Here is a 12,846-nt window from a genome sequence, read left to right as displayed (position 1 = left end):
CTAAGGAATGGACAGTTCTTTCTTCCATTGGCCGGACAAAAATCTTGAAGTCATCGCTGACCTTTCTTTCTCTCACATCCTGTATTCAGTATGTCATCAACTCCTGCCAGCTCCAGCTCAAATTATATCCAGACTCTAACCGGTTCCCAATACCTTCACTGCTGTCACCCTGGTCCAAGCTGTCATTATCTCATGCTTAGATTATCATTAAGGCCTGCAAACTGATCCCCTTGCTTCCACCCTTATTCTCCCATAATCTATGCTCAAAATGATTGGTCCCTTTAAAAAGTGATCCATTTAAAATATAAATCAAATTTTGCCACTCTCTGCTCAAAATCCTCTAGTGGTTGTTTACCTCACATAGAGTGATAGCCAAATTCTTATTGTGGTTTATAAGATCCTATACGTTCTGACACCCAGTTAGGCCTCTGCCCTAATCTCCTACTACTCTCCCCTCACTTACTCTGCTCCAGCCACACTGGTCCCCTTGTTGTTCCTCCAACACACCAGGCACTCTCCAACCTCTGGGCCATTGCACTTGCTGTCTTTTCTGCCTGGAATGCTTTTTACTCAGATAGCCACACAGCTTGTTGCTTCACCTGCACTGGCCTTTTAATCAAATGTGTCATTCTCCCTGAGGTTTTCCTGGATCATATATTTAAAAATTGAAACTTCCCCCACCCCTTTCTCTGCTCCATTTTTCTCCACAGCACTTTTCATCATCTGAACACTAGGTTTTACATCTTTATTTGTATATTCTCCTTCCACTAGACTGTAAGCTTCATAAGGCAGGTTTTTTTTCTTTTGGTCTGTTTTGTTCACCAAGTATTATCAGTGCCTTGAACAGTGCCTGAGGATAGTAAGCATTTAATAAGTATTTGTTGAATGAAAGAACAAAGGAACTCACATTTAGGGGTGGGAGCAGGAAGAAGTATCATCTGAGGAAACTCAGAAGAACAGCAATCTAGAGAGATGGGGAAAAGGAGAGAATCCTTCATTCATGCCCAAGGTCTTACCACCATGATTATGCAATATCTCCCAAATCTTTACCTCCAACCCTGACTTCCATCTTGAGATCCAGAGCTGCATTTCCAAATGAATGCTAGACTTCTCTCCTGGGAATGTATCAAATTGTGAGGACAGTATGTTTATTTCTTTTTAATTTTAACTATTTGATATTAAAACACATACTTTTCAAATAACTCCAATGCCTATTCCAAAATTTAACAATGATAATATCATATGAACACTTATGGGATATGGTTAAAACTTGAGTTTTTTCTTACAAGGGAAACACACAGCTATTAGAAAGCACTCTAAATAACAGTATAATCCTCAAAGGTTGGGGTGGGGTGGGCAATTGGTGCAAGAGACAAGAAAATAGTAGATTATCTGTGAAAAAGTCTTCCTGGAGATTATAATTAGCCTCCCTCCCCACTCTCATGCTGGTTGAAAATCACTGTTATATTGAGAGAAAAACTCTCCTTTTTTTTTAAGAATTAAAAAAAAATTTACTGTGTGTTCTTTTGAAATCAGCAAAGTGAACCTAAGAAAAATAGGTAACGTAATCAAAAAGATAAAAGCAAAAGTTAAAGAATTAGAAGACAGAAAAACAGTAGTTTTATAGAGCTGTCTTTGAAAGATAATAAAACAGCAAATCTCTAGCTAAAGTCACCAAGAAAAAGGGAAACACAAGCACATACAATTAAGTTGATTCATGCAAAGAAAATACTATAAAAGGTTTCAAGGGACTTCCCTGGTGGTGCAGTGGTTAAGAATCTGCCTGCCAGTGCAGGGGACACAGGTTCGAGCCCTGGTCCGGGAAGATCCCACGTGCCACAGAGCAACTAAGCCCGTGCGCCACAACTACTGAGCCTGCGCTCTAGAGCCTGCAAGCCACAACTACTGAGCCTGCATGCCACAACTACTGAAGCCTGCGTGCCTAGAGCCCATGCTCCACAACAAGAGAAGCCACCGCCAATGAGAAGCCCGTGCACTGTAACGAAGAGTAGCTCCCGCTCGCCGCAACTAGAGAAAGCCCGCGCGCAGCAGTGAAGACCCAATGCAGCCAAAAATAAATAAATTTATTTTTTTTAAAAAAGATTTCAATATATCCTTCTATTTTCTTTAAAAATTTTTAAAACTACAGATGATTTTCTAGGAAACTATTACTAAATTTGCCTTATTATGAGGCAGAAAACCTGAGAGAGGAAGTTCTAGAGCCAGAGGGTCGGTGTCCCAGCTCTGCCACTACTAGCTATGTGACCCTGGGGAGAAACTAGTCTGTGCTCAGTCACCTCAACCATAACTAATGTGGGGATGGTGTGATAACCTCAGAGGGTTGTTGAGAGGGTCAGATGAGATAATACTTGTATAGGACAAATGACAGACTGGGGGAAATGCTTACAATATATGACACATGAAGAGCTCTTACATATTAATAAGAACAAAACAAACACAGAACTTAAAAAAAAATAAAGGACACAAACAACACAAATCCCAAAAGAAATAAAAATGGTCAGTAAACAACAGAGGAGAGTATGTTTAAAAGTTAACTCATCTTCCCTGCCAAACTAGCCACTTCTCCTGACTTTACTAGTTTTTTTTTCCCAGTCTCTCTCAATCCATTCTCAACATCCAATCAGTTATTACGACCTGTGTGTATTTTACCTTTATAATATTTTTCACATACCAGTTCCCTCTTTTCTTTCTCGCTATCTCGGCGACTCTCATTGTTGCAGCCTTAGTTGTGGCCTCCGACCTAGACCACTGTAGTAGCTCCACTAATAGACTTCTCTACATAACATTTTTTATCCCATTCAATTCAGTGTAGAGTCTGCAGCTAGATCAATCTTCTGAAAGCCTGATTCCGATGTCATCCTACTCAAGAATCTTTTGTAGTTCTCCAACTCTGGACACTCAAGGCCCTCCATAATCTGACCCTACATACCTTTCCAACCTCATTTCCCATTAAATATCCCTACTTGTCCAATCCTCTAGTCAAGCTGAACCAGTTGCTGTTCGTGGAAGTCCATGCATTCATGCCTCTATACCTTTGCTCATGCTGTTCTGTTAAATCTTACTTATTCTTAGTATTTTCAACCAATAGTTCTGAGACAACTGGATATCCACATACAAAAGAATGAGGTTGGATCTCTACCTCACACCATATAAAAATTAACTAAAAATGGATCATAGACCTAAATGTAAGAGCTAAAACTATAAAACTCTTAGAAGAAAATACAGGTGTAATTTTTCATGACCTGGAGTCAGGCAATGGTTTTTTAGATATACCAAAAGTACACATAACCAAAGAAAACAGATAAATTGGACTGAATCAAAATTTAAAACTTCTGTGCTTCAAAAGACACAGTCAGGAAAGTAAAACAACAACCCACAGAATGGGAGAAAATGTTTACAAGTCATATATCTGGTTAGACACTTGTATCCAGAACATATAAAGAGCACTTACAACTAAAGAGTAAAAAGGCAAATAACCCAATTTGAAAACAGACAAAGGATCTGGATATACATTTCTCCAAAGAAGATATACAAATGGCCACTAAGTACATGATAAGATGCTCAACATTGTTAGTCATCATGGAAATACAAATGAAAAACACAACAAGAATTCTCACCCACTAAACTAAAATTAAAAAGACTATAACAAGTGTTGTCAAGGATGTGGAGAAATCAGAACCTTCATACATTGCTGGTAGGATTAAAAAATGGTGCAGCTACTTGGAGAATAGTCTGGCAATTCCTCAAAAGGTTAAACAAGGAGTTACCATATGACCCAGCAATTCCACTCCTAGGTATTTACTCAAGAGAATTAAAAACATGTGTCCAAAAAAACTTCTACATGAGTGTTCATAGCAGCATTATTCATGATAGCCAAAAAGTAAAAACAACCCAAATGTCTATCAAATGATGAACGGATGAATAAATTGTGGTCTATTCATACAATGAAATATTATTCAGCTGTAAAAAGTAATGAAATACTGACAAATTCTACAACATGGATGAACCTTGAAAATATCATTCCAAGTGAAAGGAACCAGACACAAAAGGCCATAAATTATATGATTCCATTTATACAAAGTGTCCAGAACAAGCAACTCCATAGAAACTGCAAGTAGATTAGCAGTTGCCAGGGACTGAGGGATGGAAGAATGGGACGTGACTGCTTATGGATAAGGGGTTTCTTTTTAGGGTGATGAAAATGTTCTAAAATTGATTGTGGTGAGGGTTGCACAAATTTGTGAATATACTAAAACCCATTGATTTGTACACTTTAAGAGGGTAAATTTTATAATATATGAATTATATCTCAATAAATATGTTATTTAAACACCTTACTTATTCTTAAATTAGTATCTAGCTCAAAAGCCACAGCAAGAATTTTTGAAGACTCACAGCATCTTTTTTCTGCCTCACATAAAGGTTTTCCTTTATTCCCTTATAATCAACTCTAAGTGGAGCCTGCCTTAATTATCATTGTATCCCTTCCAGCTTCTAATATAGTTCCTTGAACATAGCAAGTACTCTATAAAAGCAAATCAAAGGGTTTTGAAAAAATAATCGGAGGGTCATCAGAATCAACAGAAAATTCTAGGATTAAAGAGACTGAAAAAGGATTTGGGGGACTATGAGAAAGAAGTTTGTGGCAAGCCTGTGTTCCCACTAATTTTCTAGCATTGTGAGCAGATGAGCATGCTACATTCGCAGAAGATTATTCCACAAGAGCAACAGACAATGAACACTGAGCAGATGTATACAGAGGTTGATGTTATAATCAAAACTTTTAGCAAAGTCAATCTGACACGCTTAATGCTATATATAATTGTTATTGTGCTTCATAGTAATTAGGCATAAGTAGTAAGCAATTTACATAAATAACTGTAGTTAGTTTTGCTTTTACACTGCCAAATAAAAATTTTATAATTGTTTCCTCTCCTTTGGTTAGTTTTCCAGTGTATATACTGATAACATATAAAATTTAATTTCTATCACACAAATAATAGTTAACGTTTATCGAGTATGTAAGGAACTCTCTGAGTGCTTTACCTGTAACATAGTTTTCAATTTTTATATCAACCCCATGAGGTAGGTATGGACTACTTATTGAGTGTTTATTCTGTGAACAAAATATTATTTTTACTGCTTTACATGTTTTAAGCTCACATAATTATTTCAACAATTATATGAGGTAGAAACTAGTATGTCTTCCATTTTACAGACACAGAAACAAATATAGAGTGGTTAGCCAGCGTCACACAGCTAGTTAAATGGTAAAGACAGGGTTGGAACCTAGTCAGTCTGGTTCTGGAGCTTGTACTCCCTTACTGCTGTGCTTTTCTGTAACCCGTATTTCTCTTGCTCTTATTCCCACATACTAATCCAGGACTCCTGATCCCAAAAAGTTCTTGCTAAGTATTTCCTGGAGGTCTCAGGGATGTTTTGCACACAGTCATAAAAAGCTCAGTTAACTATCACATTGTCTCTGCTGCTTTTCTATTATTCCATTGCTCCAGCTCTTCCTTCTGCTTCATGCCTACCAGGCACCCATATCTGCCGGGCTCGGCTTTATCTACCACCACATCCCCTGGGCACATTTGGGGGGCACTGTTGCTGCTCACATTGGGTTCAACGCATAAAAAAGTAGGGACAAACAAATGTACCACACTAATGCAAGATGTTAATAATGGGGGGAATCTGTGCAGGGGAGAAGGGGAGGGCATATATGGGAACTCTGTACTTTCTGCTCTAGTTTTCTATAAACCCAAAACTTCTCCTTTAAAAAGTCTATTTTTTGTTAATGTAGGAGCAAATGTCTTTTAACCCCTTTTAGAGTTTTACTTTTCCACTTGGGTATCAAAACTGCCATTTGTGTACAAGTTCTTACAGGGTTTTAGCAAAATAGTTCTTTTGTTTTTGCTTATAACAACCCCTGGGAAAGAGACTTCTAGTCACCCTCCAACCTCCTTCATTGAACTGAAACTGAGGGGCTTGCTAACAAATTCCAGTGACAAGCTTTATAGCTGGATCTTCTCAATTCCCTTCCTTTAGGGAGAATCCTCTCCTGGGAAGACTCCATAGTCACTCATTTAGATAAACCTCTGGGGCCTGAGCCTTACCAATCTTCCTGATCTGCCTATATATGCTGAATCCAAGTGGTGGACCCAGCCTGGAGCCCCTTCAAAAGGTGGCCCTTTCAAAGGGTGCCATCCTTGCAAGGAAATGAGCAATTTTAAAAAGTATTAACTAGAGACTCTGTAGTGTTCTGTTCATACCTTTCTTGGGATCGGCTTTCAGGGACCTCATGCAAAAAGTGCCTTTGCCCACCCAAGAGCAGTGTGCTTAGTCTTGACACCCTGGCCATTATTGATTCACCCACTCTGGACCTCTTCCACTCCTATAATGACTCTGAAGAATAAGCACCAGTGAACTTTCTGATTTTAGGGAAGACTCTTTATTACCTTGGAAGCTGACAGTTTCCAATGGCTCAAAAGCAAACACATGGAGACTAGGGTCTGGCCAGATAAGCAGGATAATTTCTCAGTAAGACTCTGATTGAAGCTCTAACCCTGCCCCTGTCCCCAGATGCCTGAAGAGGGTTACTTTGGTGTCAGCATCTCCCCAGTGGAGGAGGGTGTAAGCAACAACCACACTCCACCAACCCCCTTTAATTGTCAGGTGGCCATAGTGCCTGGCCTGAACAGGACTGGATTCTTTCCCTACCTCCTGTCTCCTACCATCTGTCTTGCTTTGGCATTCTTTTAGAGGTGTTCCATTAGTCTAGGACAGTGAAGTGCAGACTTAGAGTATGTAAAACTGGTGAAGTCTGAATGAGTTTTATGGATATTGTACTACAGTTGTAACATGTTAACACTGGGGGAGGCTGGGGAAAGGATGCATAGGACTTCTCTGCACGTTTCTTTGCAAGCTTCTGCAAATCTATAATTATGTAAAAATAAGAATGTAACATACATACGTGTATACATAATCTGGAGTGCCAGAGATTTGGAGAATGGACTTCATTACAGGCATTGAAAAACAATCCAGATGTATTATTTGTAGGGTGCATGAGAATCCTCTGGGGATTATTAAACATGAAGGCCCCCAGCTTCAGAGACTCTTGTTGGGCGGTGGTGATGGGGGAGTGGGTCGGAATCTGCATGTGCATGTTCCCGAGATGGTTCTCAGTTGATCCTGAGAGTTCGCTTTGAGAAGCACTGGTCAGTGGGAGGACAGGGAGGTGCCTACAAGCATCTGATACCTAGGTATAATTTGAGCGCCTGGGAGACTCAAATTATTGCCTCAATCTTCTGGAAAACGGCTGCTCCAACTGCAACAGTAACAAATAGGTGGACATTCTCTTCTATTGTGTCTGGATGGAGCACCTTCTGGTTTCGGCAGTTCCCAAAGCTCTCACTGGTCACTCCCTTGAGGTGCTGAGTCTCTGATTGCACTGAGTGTTAAAACCGTGGATCTCATTCCTTCCCTGCAGTTTTTTTTTGGTATTGGTGTTTTCCTGGTGATTACAACTGCCCTGTTTATGCCCACCTTCCGCATTCCAAGGCTAAAATATCTGGGGGGAATGGAATATGCCCACAGGGATTCTGAATCTTTATCTAGGGGCCCTCTGTCCTCTAGGAAACAAGCTAACTACTTTCACTCATGGAAGTCTTTAATGCCATGACTATGATTTTATATTCTTAGACGACCTCCACACTCTTGTCATCAACCTTGAAGTGAGTCTTTAACTCATGTTTTGGCCTATGCTTTTTCCTACAAGCTTCTAATGCTATTTCATTCTTCTCCCAAGTTAATTTACCAACAGTAATAATTTGAGAGAGCAATCAGATCTCTCTCTCTCTTTCTCTTTTTCCATCAGTCATCCTGAGCTCTCACAGTAATGTTTCACTTAAAGTAACCTCTGCTGATACTCCTCCCATCTGGGCTGGTTGGCCAAATTGTGTCCTTTAGCTTGTCTTTACTACCTTTTGCCACGACTTCTCTAATATCAACATTAACAAGTTCCTTCCCCTTCCTTTTAACGTGAGTTTAAGTCCTTGCTATCCTCTTCATTACTAAGTATTGTTTCAACACTTGTTAAGCAGCCATGCACACATACAGATGCATTAGTAGTTTTGAGGTTGTGGGTAACCGCTAAAGCAGAGCCCTGTGGACTTTCTGTCATTTCCCCATTGCTTCTCTGCTCTAGGGACCTTCTAAACTTGCAGCACCTCAGTGGCTGTAATCTGGCCATAATCTAACCACAATTCAAAATTCTTTGATCTAGGGCACAAACACCCACACCTTTCAACATTATATATCTTTTCTTGTGGGCTGTATGGCCTCCTGAATTGTCTATTCCATAATCAACCTGATCACCAGCAAAAAATTTTCCCAGGGATCTGGGACAGGAGGGGAGGGACTTTAGATCAACCCAAATACAAATGCCACAGCTTCTCTTTTAGCTCTTGGAAAGTCTCCAAGTTTCTTTTGTTTGTTTGTTTGTTTGTCTTTTCTTACCTAACATTTGTTATCCATAGATCCATACACTCAAATTTTTAAAGCCCTCTTCACCTGATACCATTTGAAGAAATTTACTTTATTTTACCCACTTAGGAAGTTCTAGAAAATTACAAGTTCCCATTCTCTGTTAGCTATGTCTCATTGTGGACAAGCGGTTGCAGCCATTATCCAATTAGTTGTACCCATTTCTCCCTATTTGCGGGCTTTCTCCAAACTAGGGTAGCCCATGAGGCAGTCTGTAGCACATCACCTTGTACCGTGAGTGGTGCAGCCGCCCTGGTGAGGACACATGCCTGGTTCTGTATAGCTCCATGGCACAGGACCAGGAGCACCCAGCACTATGCTATCTGCAGACTTGCTTCTCCCTTTGCATGACCAGGACCTTGTTACTGGGCTAGGTTTGTGCGCATGATTCCCTCTCCCCTCAGTATGAGTTCCCTCCCAGGAAAGAACTCAGTCTCACGCAGAAAGCCTTGCAGGCCAGCCTCACTAGTTTCCCAAGTGTGCCCAGATACATTTGAATCCCAGTGGTTGATATGGCTTTGATTTAAGTTAGGATTCCCTTTTTCCCTTCTGCACACATGTTTTTAAAAAGCAAAGGTTCTAAATATAACTCTCCAGAATTTGGTGTTTTCCTCTCAATGCCAAGGACTTTCATCTCAATGCCCTCTCATCGCCTCCTTTCTTCGGCCTCCTTTCACTTTCCCCACAAGTCCTTGAATAACAGGTTTGGTCTCTCCCTGCCCTTTGAGGTCCATAGAAAGTCTTTGGGTCAGGAAGCTCTAGTTGGCCTACTTCAGGAGAGACCATCGGTTTATCATAACTTTGGGTGATGGCCCAGGGAAAAGAAGAAGTGGTTGTAAATGAATGTAGATACAGATCTCCATCTGATGATTTGGCACAGAGAGCGTACAGGGGAAAGGTTAAGGGGAGGGTCCAGAGTAGGGGAGCTGCTAGAAGATGCCCCAGTGAAACAACTTTCTCTTAGAATGAATGTCTGAAGGCCAGGTTTTTCACCTCATAGAGCTCATGAGATGCACTGGGCCAGGGAAAGCCCAGAGACAGCTCTTTCTGGGCAAACTTCATTGTGACTCTAGCCTCTATAACATCAGTCCCACAGGGCACACACGCACCAGCACACACACAGAAACGTACGTACACACACAATTACGTACATAGAAGGTGAGCATAATATCTCATTGGTCCAAACACTTTCACTACATTTGCTGACAATACCTGAGGATATTTAAGCTAGAAATAATTCACTGTACAATTAGAGTTAAGTTTAAAGTTCAGCTTTTTCTAAGAGTGACCAGCATGACTAATTCTTATCCACTGTAAAGTAGAAATAATTGAAATCAGGCTCTTTCCTGTTTAGTTATGGGGAGGGATTAGGAAGTAGAAGGCACAAGAGAGCTGAAGTCTTGAAGGGAAGAGAAGGATTCAGAATTTCAAAGGCAAGTTTCCTCCTACTTAAAAATTTGTATTTCAGTAGATTAAATAGAACAGAGGCCAGATTATAGTGAGTAAACAGTTATGAAATGAAAGTAGCTAGTATAGATTCATTGAAGGAGTACGGATATGAAAGGAAAGAGAGAAAGAAATGATTGCAGTGAAGATTGGGGCCAAGTGAAGGTTTTTTTCAAGATATGTATAAAAGGAAAAATTAACAAATGTGTAGTTTTGGCCATATCCCCATATCTATTTCACGGATTTAAACTCCCTCTCTTTCTTCAAGGGGAATTCAGCCCTATAAATAATTCTCAAACTGTTTTATATAAATGTGAATTTTCTATATTATAATGCAGTGCCCTAAAATATTAGGGAAAGAAAAGTCTTGTAAACCACTTGGCAAGGAGGAAAGAAAGAAAGAAAGAAAGGGAAAGAAAGAAAGAGGAAGGAAGGAAGGAAGAAAGAAAAGTTAAACAGATGCCTCAGTTTTAGCAGCTGTCCTTAATATTTATATTAAAATCCCACATTATCTCAGATCTAGCCCTTGCCAAGTAAGTACTGGCAAACATAATATAATAGCCCACAGACAACTCTGTATCATGGGTCTCTGCAAAACAATCTCAGGTTCCTTCCCAAGCAAATCACAGATTTTCAAGGGATAATCTTTTCCCTTGAAACTGAAAAGTCATTTGTATTTCAGGTTATTTTATAGAGTGATAGGCTCTCTTTCCTTGTCCTCATTTCCTTCCTTCTTTATGTATTGTAGCAAACTCTGCTGAGAAACACTGAGCTACAAAAAAGCACTTCAGCATTCAGCATGTAAATGAGGCCTGTAGCTGGGAATGAGCTGTGCTCATTCTCCATTCTGTGGTCTCTAAGCGAAAGCTGCTAAGGTACAGCTCAAACCACCGTTCCCAGAAAGCCTGGGATTGCAGGAACCTCTTCCAGGATTGTTATGAAGGCACAGAATTTTGTTTTGTTTTATGATCTTGTAACGTTGGTCCCTGTAGTGCAGACTTTAGAGAATATTCATGTTCTCAGTTGCATTGATGGATCAGTCAATCAGTTTATATCAGGATCAGGAAGGGAGGTATGCATGGTAACTATAAAAATTATCCTACAACACAACTAGGTGACCAGTTCAAGGCAGGAAAATTGACAGGCGTTGGCAATTTGGTACCATTTTCATTGCTTAATGGAACAAAATCCAAATGGATGGTAAAATTTTCTTTCCTCAATCTGACCCAGTTATCAATTTCTGTTGCCTTTGCTAACCAGCCACAGCTCAAATAGAAATAAATCCAATTTTTTTGAATAAATTTTCTCTTTTTACTCATTTGTATTCTTGATTTTTCCCCCAAGGGCAGTCATATCTATCTGTATGATGTTCCCCAAGATTCACTCTAATTACTGGCTCAAGATCTCTCAGACACAAGATTCCTTTTCCTATCATTCTTTTTCCTATTTTGAACCATGGTAGTATTTGGAAGATTTAAAAAAAGAGAAATATATGCAGTTGACAATGTTACAAGAAAGTATAGATGAAGCAAGAGGAGCTTGCAGTTGATAACTGTTGAAGCTGAGCTATGGGGGTTCATTATATATGCTGTTCTCGCTATCTTTGTAAGAAAGTGAAAATGTTCATAATATAAAATTCAACAACAGAGTGAATAATCCAAACAGAACCAATCATCTATGCAGTCTAGGCTCTACCAGATGCCTTGGATTAACATGAAGAAATGCCAGACACGATAAAATGGTTCACTATCACTATTTATTATCTTGGGTAGTATGGAAAGGAACCTTCAAAGTCGGATATGGAGAGCCTGAGTAAAGCAAAAGGACTGTGATTTATGGTAGCAAGAGAGAATTACAGTCTTGAATGAAGGGGAATTTTTCCTCATGCAGGATGGTTTAAGCTTCACCTAGTAAACATAAGAATTTCATCTATGGAGTTGCATAGAAAGATTGAACTATTGGCTCACTTACAGGGTCTTCTTGAGACTACTGGCACATAGCCTCGTACCGTGCTGGTACTGCAGGATGCTGAAGTTGGGAAAACATCCTATTAAGAAGAGTGAGTTTGAACTGGTCAGATAAAGGTAAGTTTAAATGATACCCCTATGGTCTGATTTCTCTTGGCCTGGAGAAAACTCTGACCTTAGAAGCATACAGTGAAATGATATGATCAATAACAAGAGCCAACAATAAAGATTGAGAAAAACAAACCATAAAAGTTTGGCTTATAATGAGGCTAGAGAGTCTGTCCAAAGTGGATGGTAGTTTCTTTCAAGAGGCCCTCCGAGTATATGGTATATTTCAAATGGGAGGCAGTGGGAAACGTTATTTATGTAAACCAAGCTCAGAGTTCCCCCAGCTGTTAACCCAGCATGATCTTTTACCTAGGAAGAAAAATCTGCTTTCTGAAAAATGGGGGTTTATCCTAAGAAAAATTGTACTGACCTTTCTCTCTAAGCCCTATGAATTCTCCTCTGCCTTTCTGATGGAAATAGGAAAGAGGTTTTTTTTCTGTTTGGGGTTTTTTTTTTTTTTTTTGGAAGATCAACACTATACATTTATTCTACACATCTCCCCATCATGTGCTTGAATTAGGGATATTGGGAAATTTGTTTTTACCATTGGCTAGTTACTTTGATAATCAAAAGGCGAAAGAGCTCTAAAGATTCCAAGTGTTTATTTAAAACCTGTTATGAAATGAAATGAAATTTAAAATGATGAGATGGAGGACACCCACAATAATTCTTGAACTCCTGGAAATCCTAACAGATGCTGCAAATATAGGTCTTTTTTCTTAGGAAAATATAGTCAGAGCTAGCTTCCTCATGCTATACA

At 39.5% G+C, this 12,846-nt stretch overlaps 1 long non-coding RNA gene across 1 annotated transcript in view; it reads left to right on the top strand.

Annotated features, from left to right (window-relative positions):
• The window catches only part of LOC114484622 (uncharacterized), a 46,298-nt gene that overhangs the window by 5,145 nt on the left and 28,307 nt on the right, over positions 1 to 12,846 (top strand). The window contains exon 2 of the long non-coding RNA XR_003677740.2: positions 11,985 to 12,095. This is a non-coding gene — a long non-coding RNA (uncharacterized lncRNA). The remainder of the gene's footprint in view (positions 1 to 11,984; positions 12,096 to 12,846) is intronic.

This window comes from Physeter macrocephalus, chromosome 20 (genome assembly GCF_002837175.3).
Source record: "Physeter macrocephalus isolate SW-GA chromosome 20, ASM283717v5, whole genome shotgun sequence".
Lineage (NCBI taxonomy): Eukaryota > Metazoa > Chordata > Mammalia > Artiodactyla > Physeteridae > Physeter > Physeter macrocephalus.
The sequence above is the reverse complement of the archived record's forward strand: the minus strand, read 5'-3'. Positions and strand labels throughout refer to the sequence as shown.